The sequence below is a fragment of the Lotus japonicus genome, chromosome 1 (assembly GCF_012489685.1).
Source record: "Lotus japonicus ecotype B-129 chromosome 1, LjGifu_v1.2".
Lineage (NCBI taxonomy): Eukaryota > Viridiplantae > Streptophyta > Magnoliopsida > Fabales > Fabaceae > Lotus > Lotus japonicus.
In genome coordinates, this window is record NC_080041.1 from 90,743,861 (window position 1) to 90,755,822 (window position 11,962).

Below are 11,962 nucleotides of genomic sequence, written 5' to 3' on the forward strand. Positions count from 1 at the left end.
CTTTTCTTGGTCTGAATTAGATAAGATGCTCAAGAGCATGATGGATGAGTTATTAGAAGATCAAAACGACGATGTGCTTGCGAAGTTACCCGTAGATGAAAATGAGCTACTTTCACTAGGTGATTGGAGGAGAACCGAGGAAGTTCAAAGTGATGACAAGAAGAAAAAAAGAAGAAGAAGAAGAAACAAGAGAAGAAGAAGAAGAATGCAAAAGACTATCAATTAACTCAAAACATCCCAATGTCATCGTCGCCTTCGCTATCACTGTCATCAGTGCTGGAAACTAATGTTACTTATCCATTGGGAGCATTCAAATACCTTGGCAGCCCCGTCGTCGATTGGGGGCGTGAGTGGTGATAATTGCATGAATCTTGTGACCAACGCTTTCATTATCATCATATGTGTGATCTTGCATGATCGAATTGGAGCTACTATCACTGTTACTGAAATAATTGCATAGTTTTCTGTATGTTGCGTTTTTAACTTGGAAAGTACAATTCTTTGTTCTTGAAGTTTCTTGGTTGTTTATTGAAGTTTCTATTTAAACTTTGTTCTTTATCATGTCCTATATTCAATAGAAATAGAATATTTTTATCCAGTTGTTAGATATGATTTTTAATCAAGTGGGTTCGTGTAGTAGTTAATTGCTTCATTTCTTGAGCAAGTAGTTAATTAATTAGATGTTTGATTCTAAACTCTTACAAAACGTTAATAATGGAACGATAAATTATCTATATGTATATTGATTGTGAAAACATCTTGAAAAGAATATGAAAAGATAAATTAACCATAAACTCACCTACTCTATTAGTTGTTCTTCTACTGCAACTTGAACGAAATTGAGACAAAAAAGTTTTACACTCCACAATCAGCAAATCAAGTAGCTAGCTTGTATGAATTCATTACTTTTTCAGTACTTTTAACTTTGAAAATACAATTTTGTCTTTGTAGTTTCTATTTAAACTTTTATTCACTACGCCAGAAATTGCATTTTAAAGCGCTTATTTTTTCAGTTTTACAGTGCTTATGAAGCGTTGTAGCTTGTACCACTGTAGTACTGTCCAACGCTTTTTTTAACAAGCGCTGTAGAACATGGGACATACTAAAACGCTTAATTTTATAAAGCGTGGTATTATATGAATATATTACAACATATTTTCTGAAGAAGCGTTGTAGAATGAGACATCCTACAACGCTTAATTTTAGAAAAGCGTTGTAGAATGAGTCATCCTACAGCGCTTAATTTTAGAAAGCATGGTAATAAAGAAATGAACTACAACGTATTTTTTGAAAAGCGTTGTAGGATGTGACATGCTACAACGCTTAAATTAAAAAAAAGATGTTTTAGAACGAACTTAATTTTAAATTGGATATATACTTTTTGCATTGTACTCAATAGCATATATACTTTTATATTCTTGAAACATAAAACAATTCCTAAATTTGTTTCCCACTAAACAAATAAATTGTAATAAAAAATATTATTAATAGAAAGAACTCCATGAGAACAACTCTCTCATGAAGAAGGGAACAACAAACCCAGCACCACATGAAGGAAAAAGAGTACTCCTTCCCAAGCAAGTCAACAAAAAAAACCTAGACAACCACATATAAAGACATTAGAAGCCTTCAAAAACACAAACTAAACCTAGAGAAAATCAAAGCCAACGCATGGATCCTTGTTAGCACAACTTCTATATCACCATAGCCATCAACCACAAGCCTCACTACCATGTAAATCTTCAATCTGAAGTGGAGAAAAGTCTACTATAGACATGATGATAATGAACGAAGCAGCACACACCTAGAGCCATACTCAAACCCGAAGCCACACTGCCAGCCCTGTACTCATAAAAACCAGCAAAAAACCTGCAAAAAAAAAGAGCAGTAAACATGCACCCAGTAAAAATAGCACAACCAACCCAATCAAGAAGCAACCCATCCAAAGCACCACCCTTGAGAACTACCCTGCAAGCAGCATATTACTATGGGCAAAACAAATTATAATCCTCGGTGTTCACCATAACATATAGCACTTGTGCAAAATAAAAATGCATTGCTCAGTGCTCACTAAGTCAGTATACACAAGTATCTTAAGAACTTACATTAATGAACGCACTATCTTTCTCAAGCAACTAATTAGTTTTTCTAATCCTATCAGTGCATGCAAGGTGAACCTAAGTAAAAACATACTATACCTAGAAGAGTAAGCAATGCAACAATAGCAAAAGAAATAACAACAGCAAAGAAACTAGACAATAGCTAGAAGAGTAAAGAGCATACAGTAAAAAAGAGGAAAAATAATGAAATAAAAAGCAGCAACAGCAAGATCAATCTTGATCTGAATAGGGGCAGCAAACAACATTATATATTAAGACCAGGATTTTCAACCAGCATCTTCAAGGGGGCAGCATGCCAATTTCAAAGGAACTCAATCTCCACAGGGGAAACGAACCATTCAGCAAAAGGAGAGAACATAATTGAGAGAGACCATCAGAGAACATAATTGAGAGAGACCACCCTCAAAAACTAGATAGCCAACACCGTGACCCTCACAACAGCAAGCTGCCCTTAAATCCAGCCTCCAAATTAGACTAGCCATAGTCAATAACAGCACATTTATGCCAGTAGAAAACAGTAAAAAAACCAGCAAACTTACAGTCCATAACAACTCATATATACCGGTAAAAGCCAGTAAAAAACCAGCAAACTCACAGTCAAGAATTGCTCAAATATACCAGTAAAAACCAGTAAACTAGTAAGCCAAGATACAACACCAAACTGTCTGGGAAAAGATTAGGATAAAGACCGGGGAGAGTTGAATCTATACAGCAACAAACAGCCTGGGAAAAGATTAGGATAAAAAAACCAAACTAAAAAGAGATGCAAAACAAGATACCCCATGGTTAAAAAAAATTGAAAATACCGAACATGGCAAGCAAAATTAGAGCTTCTCTCTGTCAATAAAAACAAAATAAAATAACTACATGTTCAGCAACAGCGGATAACAATGCAAAACAAAGGCTAGTAAATCAAAGAAGCCTCAACTAATAATCAAGGGTAGAAAAAGCCATAGTTTGTTACCTTCAACCTCACATTGCAGAAAATTTAGCATATGGAAACAATTGAATAGTGAGATTAGATACAAATAACATTTTTAAGGACAATATGTTAATAGGATGTAAAGGACAAAACATATCACATGCTGCATTGTTATATAGTGTGAGTAATATAATACATATACACAAGGACTAAATTAGTTTCACCTAATTGATCCCATGTTCCCACTGTGAAAGCTACTTCATCAATTTCTGCATATATATTTCATTTTCTTTTGTATTCTTAAAACTACATTGGACATAATAAACCAACAAGTGGTTTCCACGATTAAGTTGCAAGATAAGCCAATTAGAAAAAGAAAAATTAAGGAGATTTAAGAAATGTCATTCCCACACTTGTGCTGAATAAAAAACATTAAGCCTTCAATTCCAAGGGATAGCCACCCAAGCCCCACAATCTCAAGGAAACCTCACCATATCAGATGCAACTTCAAAAATTATACAAAACATAATTACTAGAAATTGAGTTCAATCAGAGGTGTCCTGCACACATTAGCACAACACCAAATCTCAGCTCCTACTAAGGTTAAATTCAACCACCAACTCAGAACCCCAGAACATCCAACCACAGCAAAATACAACCCAGATATGTTAATTCTTTTGTATGGCAACAAGAGACACATGAAAGAATAATTATAATTAATAGCCCCAAGTGTTGAGTGACATCTTATAGAATCATGATACTGCAATGGGTTTGGGAGAGAAAGTGATTACCTTTGGTGACGAGAGATAAAGAGAGCACTCTATATGATCCCTAGCGGTTCCCTTGACTACCCGCGCGCAAAAGAGAGCCAAAGCCCAGAGGTGCCTGAATCCCTCTACTCGTGCCTTCTCGCAGAGAGCTTAATGCCTTTTGCATGCCTTCTCGCATAAACTGCTTCCGCGTAAAAGAAAAATTGAGGCTTTTCAGTGACGGGTAAGATGAGAGAGTGAGAATGTGAGATGTTGCGATTTTACCGTGTGCAGTTTCTGAGGAAGTGGAAGAGTAGGGGATTTTGGATTTTAATCTTAGATTAAATTTAGGGTTAATCCTCTAATTGGTCCCTGTGGTTGTGTGGCCGTCTGAAATTAGTCCCTCCCGTAAAATCTAAGTCCTCGCGTTTGAAAAAGTGTGTGTAGCAGGTCCTCGCCGGAGGGACTAATTTCCACACACTTTTCAAACGCGAGGACTTAGATTTTACGGAAGGGACTAATTTCAGACGGCCACACAACCACAGGGACCAATTAGAGGATTATCCCTTAAATTTATTTTATGGGATAAATTTTGTTTCATTTTTTATTTTATTTAAATGGGAGAGATAACTTTGTTATATTATTTTTTTAAGGAAGCTACATCTGTTATATTATTATCTGCACTTGAGTTGGAATTTGAATAATAACACAAATTTATTTTATGAGATAACTTTTGTTTTATTTTTGAAGCGTTTTCTATGAAAGTGTTGTCAAATGAATTATGTTTTTTAAAGCGTTTAAAGCACTTTCTGTCTCAAGCGCTTTTGATAAGAGACTTAAAGCGTTTGATATCGAAAGCGCTGTAGAGTATACTGTATTACTTAAAGCGTTTAATACCACAAGCGTTTTAAACTAACACTTAAAGCGCTTTTACATATAAAGCGTTGTAAAAGCTCTTTGTTTCCTAAAGCGTTTCTAGTCAAAAAGCGCCTTAAAGAATACAAGAGTTTTACTAAAGCGTTTTACAGTATGAAACGCTATGAAATGTACAATATTTTAAAGCGTTCATTAAAGAGAGCGATTTAATATTTGTTCATGATATCTTTTAAAGCGTTTTGCATATTAAGCGCTTTAAAATAGGCGCTGTAGAATGTCATTTCTGGCGTTGTGATTCTTTTAATTTGTAGTTCGTATATGCAACATAAAAAGCATATTTTTATTCAATGATTAACGATGATAAATATAGCTTCACAACATGTAAAATCGCATTTAGGTTTTGTAAATTGTCGATGAAAGAAGAGATTCAAATTAATTAATTAAGGGGAATGAGTTAAAAGTTCCTTCATCTCTAAAGAGTCCATCCATCCTTTTTCTCCTTAGATACTATTCCTTCTCAATTATGCCCAAAACTAATAATCCCATCCATTAGCCCAAAAAACAAAATATCTTGTAAAAGAAAATAAATGAGAGAAAATTAAAAAAGAGCAGATTTATCATAGTCAATTACCATTTTTATTTACAAGCACTTCATTCTGTTGGTTGGATGTTTTATTTTCTTCAGGTTCTTGCAACCCGAACTAAAATTTACATCATTTTGGAGTTCATTACTGGTGGTGAATTTGAAGTGTTAAAAATTATTCTATCTTAAAATCTGGCATATCCCTATATGAATACATCAGTTGTTCATGCAAAAAGTTAATGTAAGGACTTACTTAAAAACTTGGTAAACTTAATTTTTTTTTTGAAAGAAACTAATTTAATTAATAATTTAGAAACTTGTGTTATTTTATCTAAAATCTAGGATTACTTTTGTTTTAATCTAAATCTAGGATTACGCTTTTTTTAACTAAATCTATGATTACTCTTGGACCATGGTGATTAGAGAATTATGTAAAACTAGTGCTTTTTTACCCGCGCGTTGCACGGGGAATATGTCTATTGTATTTGATACATCGATTCATATTTTAAATTATAAATATTTAAGATGTTAAGAATATAAGAATAATCATAATAAAGATGTAGATATTTAAAGAGCACAAATTTTGAAAAACACAGAAGTTAATAAACCAAAAACTTTAATTTTTGCATATGTGAGGTATAACTGAATTTTGTTTGTGAAAATGTATACTCGTGTTGCATAAAGGGTAATGTTTTTGTGTTTTAGATATATAACAATACATAAATACATAATTATTTTTTAAATTATTAAAAATACACTTAAGTTATAGAAAATGAATTTTTTTTTTTAACTCGTACAAATTTTCATTTTCATGTAAAATGTTTCTCCCCGTGAGATCTCGTAACTCTAATTTGTTAGCACTAATAAATTCAGGTCATAATTTTATAGTCCATATGTATTAATATTTTGTATTCCTCGTACTTTTCTTACTATCAAATTATTATAGTTATATACTTATATAAATATACACTCTTTAAATTTTGAAAATAATACTAAAGTTAATTATATTAAATTTATTCTATTAAAATAATATCAATTAATTAGTTTAGAATATAATGATTGTATAAAAAAAGTATAATGATACTTTTTATATAAAACAAAATCTCACGTAGATAGCATTATAGTACTTTAAAATTAAAACATACAATTGAAAATTATACGCAAATACAAACAACAACCGCTTTTAGGTTTCAGAGCAGACTTAGATGCAAATCATCTTACTCAATGAATTCTCATTTATCAGAGAAACAAAATCTTATAAATTTCATAAATCAATATAGAAATCAATATAGATTTAAAATTTTCAAATTAGCCAAGATAGATTTGTTTTGGAAATAAATTTTAGGTACAGAAATTTCTTCTCGTCATTTATACTCCCTCCGTCCCCTATTATAAGTCACTTTTTGTGAGTTTTTTTTTTGTCCCAAAATATAAGTCACTTTGCAATATCTATGCAACATTAATTTTTTCTCTCCATGTTTACCCTTGTAGCATTTAAAGAATTTTCCTACTTTCCAATATTTTTCTTTATTATCGAGGTCACTTTAATTTATATCTACTCAAAAAACTTCCAAAACTTATTTTTTATTGGTGGAAGGGGGTTTTCAAGATAGTGGAACATTAATATGGAGAGAGAGGTAGATGAGATTCATTGAATTGATATACTTTTAAATGTGGTCAGTTTAGGAAAAAAGATACAAATTTATTGTAACTAACTAATTCTAACCACTTTTCTTAATCCTAGAGAATTAGGTAAAAGTGACTTATAATAGGGGACGAAGGGAGTAACTGAATGCATTCGGTTGGTATCTCATTTGATTTTATTTGAAATTTGACATAATATCAATCAATTAGTTTAGAATATAATGATTGTTTAAAAAAAATATAATGATACCTTTTATATAAAACAAAATCTCACGTAGGTAGCATTATTGTAATTTAAAATTAAAACATATAAATTGAAAATTAAACCCAAATACAAACAGCAATAGCTTTTAGATTTCAGAGTAGCTTTAGATGCAAATCATCTTACTAAATGGATACTCATTTATCAGAGAAATAAAGAAGTTAACTGTATAGAGAAATCCTTGGGGTTTTACAAAATCTCACGTTACATATACATAAAGAAATCTCTAAAGTTAAAAAGAAGATTTTACAATGATAGTTTTTATATAAAACAAAATCTCACGTTACAAATACATAAAAAAATCTCTATAATTAAAAATAAGATTTTAAAATTAATAATGATTGCATTCACATTAATAATGGTTGATTTGTCGGAGTAATATCCTTTCACCCTCCATAAATGTACATCAAACCTTATATGCAGTAACCTATGAGCTCTAGTCCGCAGTTAATGAGAAACTCTGCCAAATTCACCTAGGAACCATCAAAACTCTGCGTGTCCATGGTAGCTCTGTGGTCCCTCAGCACTGGATCAGCTCCATTTTCCTGGAATTCACAATAAATAAAAATATGACAAATTAAGAAAAAATCAAGAATTAAAGTACCTAAATCCTAATCAAATCTAAAATTTAAAAAGGTACTAATTAAAGATATATAAAAACTCTCAAAATCTAGCAAATTACAATAAAAACTTATAAAATCATAAATTAAATAAAGACCTAAAATTCAATAAAGACACCATAAAAATTAATTAATACTCTCAAAATAAAATAAAAGATTCAAGCTAAAATCAAGAAATAAACAACTTAAATCTTAATCAAATCTAAAATTTAAAACGGTACTAATTAAAGATAGATAAAAACTACCAAAGTCTAGCAAATCACAATAAAAACTCATAAAACCCTGAATTAAAATAAAAATCCGAAAATTCAATAAAAATACGATAAAAATTAATTAACACTCTTAAGGGAATATGTAACTATATGGTTTAGAACTTATGAAAGGTGCTGGTAGACTGGCGGTATGTTTTTCACGGGAATTGAAAACCTTTGACCATGTACATTATGAGAGGGAAGGTAACGTTTGGCACAAAGAAAACTTATATAAGAACAGAGAGGGAAATATCGAATGGTAACATATTAACCATGTAATCAATATTTTAATTGTAAACATAAACGAGATGCCAATCATAAATAGATAAATATTCTAAATTTAAATTCACTTTAAATCTTTTGAAATATTAATAAAATATACAACAAAAAGTTCATATGCAAACAAATAAATGTTCTCAAGATTTAGCTTAAGCAAATAAGGGACCATAAAATTCTAAAGAAAATTCACCATTCCAGAAAAAAAAAATGCAACCTAGCAATAGGATTTGGCAATTCCAAATTAACACTAACCTATAGGTATTCAGTTGTAGAAGAATCCCACCAAAACTATGAAAAAATCTAAATTGCAAGGTGAAATGAATCACACTACTTTTTCACATACCTCGATTAATTAAAAAATATATATTTTCTATTGTTTTATATGCACAATATTTTTTTTATTGATCTCAAGTTAATTATATTCTCATAAAAAATACCTTTTTAAATTTTAGATTTGATTAGGATTTAGATTGTTTATTTCTTGATTTTATCTTAATTTATTTTTGATTTATTTCTAGAGTATTAATTAAATTTTATGGTATTTTTAGTGAATTTTTCTGATTTTTATTTTATATGCACAATATTTTTTTTATTGATCTCACCTTGCTTATGTTAGTCACTAAGACTATGTTTGCATAAATGTTCACATACATTCAAATGCACCTATATCTCAATCTTTGTTAGTAGTACATACCTCAAATTAAAGTACGTACTTATGGTCATTAACCTTAAGATTTGGATAACACACTGCAGTAAGATCTGGTTAGCCTAATTCATAAGCTTACAACATCAAAGAAACTTTTAATCCCCCCTTAAAAAGTGAGAACAGATGGAAAATAATTCACCTTTCATGACCAGTGAGAACAGATAAATGTTGAAATAACATACATAACAATGAAAAAAAAATGGGATGTTCATCTATCAATGTTAATTTTTTTTTATCAACAAACACATTAATACATGAACATTACAAAACAATAATAATGAAACATAGAATGGGTTAAAACATGCTTTGGCGAACAAAAGACACTTCTAGAACTACATGAAAGAGTCATTAAAATTGAAGAAGAAGGACTACCAGAGATATGAGGAAAATGATATGCCTTTGACTTCTGAGTGATAACAATTCTTAGTCTACAAAGTCACAAAGCATTGTTTTTTACATACCTGAACAAAGAGGCTGAAGCAAGAAGTGAGAAACTCGTTTTTGAGTTTGAAGAACATGCACTCTCAAATCTCAATTGTGATTTCCCTCGGTAACCATAAAAAAAAATTCTCAATTGTGATGGGGATAAATTTATAATGAAAAATTTAATTGAAGTGAAGGTCCATGTTATTTTTGAAGCATATATGATATGAGGTTTGCCATGGTTGAGATGAAGAAGGGAGAAATAGAGAAAATTGTGTGAGAATTTTGGAGATAGAGAACGTATGAAGGTTTTTTTGCTCTTCTAACCCTTTTTATTTTCTAATATAGATTGATATTGATACTCTATATAAAAAACAATATTTTTTAGGAAGATTTTTTTAACAGAAACTATCTAACAAAGATACATAAAAACAGACAACCTAAATCCTAATCAAATCTAAAATTTAAAAAGGTACTAAATAAATATAGATAAAAACTATCAAAATCTAGCAAATCACAATAAAAACTCATAAAATTCTGAATTAATTAAAAATCCGAAAATTCAATAAAAATACCATAAAAATTAATTAATGCTCTAAAAATAAATTAAGATTAAATCAAGAAATAAACAACCTAAATCCTAATTGGACTGGGCGGGACATAAAGAAGATTATGTCCCGCCCAAAATGAACAATAAACCAATGACGATAGCCAAGGCGGGAAAGGCAACATGACGAGCTTCATTACCCTCCCTTAGGTGATGGACCCACAAGCCAGCTGGAAGATTCCTTTGGATTTGTCTTATATGTACGGGGATTTGGGCCCTAATTGTCAGGCCCAAATATAGGAAAGATCCATATCATGACCACCCCCTCTATAAAAGGGGAGGTCATCCACTTGTACGAAACCAACTTTTTCAGCATTAAGGAGAATATTCCTTTTATGGTAGTTTTGCTATTTTAGTGCTCTGCTAGGGTTTACTTTTTGTCTTTCTCTTACGTAAGCTTTCCCTAGTACAGAACATTGGCGCCGTCTGTGGCTCAGCTCTTCCGGTGACAAAAGGAGGAATTGCGAGCCATGGAGACTCGTTCATGCGGCATGGGTCGACGCGATCATCGCCGGCGCGGTGGTGGTCGGCATGGTGGTCGCGGCGGCGGACGAAACAACAACCGTCCCGTACTGGACGAGCAGGAGCAGGAAGCTTCCTCGGAGGGGGTCCACTCAGTGGCGCCGTCGCCAGCGTCATTGGTGAATGCAGCTCCGGGAAGACCTTCAGATCTGATCGCTAAATCAGATCCAGGTGTTCGGCGGCGTTCAACGCCGCCTGAATATGTGAACTTGGAAGACTTTAAAACCACTGCTCCACGGAGAGCACAAGAGGCAGTGACAGGTATCACGCCTGCGGCTTTGCAACAAATGTTAGATACCTTACAGAAGGTGCAGTCCCAAAACGAGCAGTTGCAAGCCCAGGTTGAGTATCTCACTCAGCGGCAGGATTTTAAGCAAGAACAACGCTTGGAGGCGGAGGATGTAGTTGAATTCCAACCTTTTGTTCCAGCCATCACTAGGGTGGACATTCCAAAGCACCTTCAAACCATGGCATTAGACGCCTTTTCAGGCGAGTCTGATCCTATGGAGCACCTTAGATATTTCAATACCAAAATGGTGATCGGCGGGGCAACGGATGCGGTAAAATGTCGATTATTGCCTTCCACGTTCAAAGGCATGGCGATGCAGTGGTTCATTCGACAACCGCCCTTCTCCATTGATAATTTCACTGATCTGTCCACTAAGTTTCTGACTCAGTTTTCCGCCAATAAAACCACAAAAGCAACAATGTTTGATCTTATCAGCATACATCAGCAACCAGGCGAGAAATTGAAAACCTACATGGCACGCTTCAGCAAGATGGCGGTGCAGTTGGAGGATGAAAATCCAGATGTTTGTTTGGCGTCATTCAAAAATGGCCTTCGGGCGGGAGATTTGAATAGAGACTTAACAAGGCGACCAGCGAAGGATATGTTGGATCTTCGCGCTCGTGTTCAAGAGTTCATATTAATCGAGCAAGATGATCAGAAGAAACAAGAAAGAGAGCAAGGACGCAAGCAGTCTCAATCTGGTGGTGTTTCACAGGACAAATCCAAGGCGGGGAAGGAAACCAGGATAGCGCAGACCCCCCGTGTACCAAGACCGGGACCATACCAAAACTCTAAACCTGGCTTTCAAAATACATGGCACAGAAATCCACAAGGTCCACCTGCTGCCACAGCTGGTCAGACTGGTGCTTCGCCTGCACCAGTTCCACTTACTAAGTTGAATGCACCCTTAAGTACCATTTTAAGGGCGGTTGGACAGACCAACGTTGTGCAGTACCCACCACCCCCACGGCGGCCGCCAGCTAACGTGGACACCAATAGGTGGTGCGAGTACCACAAGGCGTTGGGGCATACGACAGATAATTGCTGGAATTTAAGGCGGGAAATTGATCGCTTGATTAAAGCCGGCCATTTGGCAAACTTTGTTAAAG

General features: G+C 33.5%; 1 long non-coding RNA gene across 1 annotated transcript; it reads right to left on the bottom strand.

Annotated features, from left to right (window-relative positions):
* Positions 1–1,466: 1,466 nt before the first annotated feature.
* LOC130727688 (uncharacterized) lies at positions 1,467–4,085 on the bottom strand. The gene is made up of 2 exons (XR_009015423.1): positions 3,834–4,085; positions 1,467–1,869 (listed from the first exon to the last, which is right to left on the bottom strand). It is a non-coding gene; the product is annotated as an uncharacterized LOC130727688 (long non-coding RNA).
* Between the last annotated feature and the right edge of the window lie 7,877 nt (positions 4,086–11,962).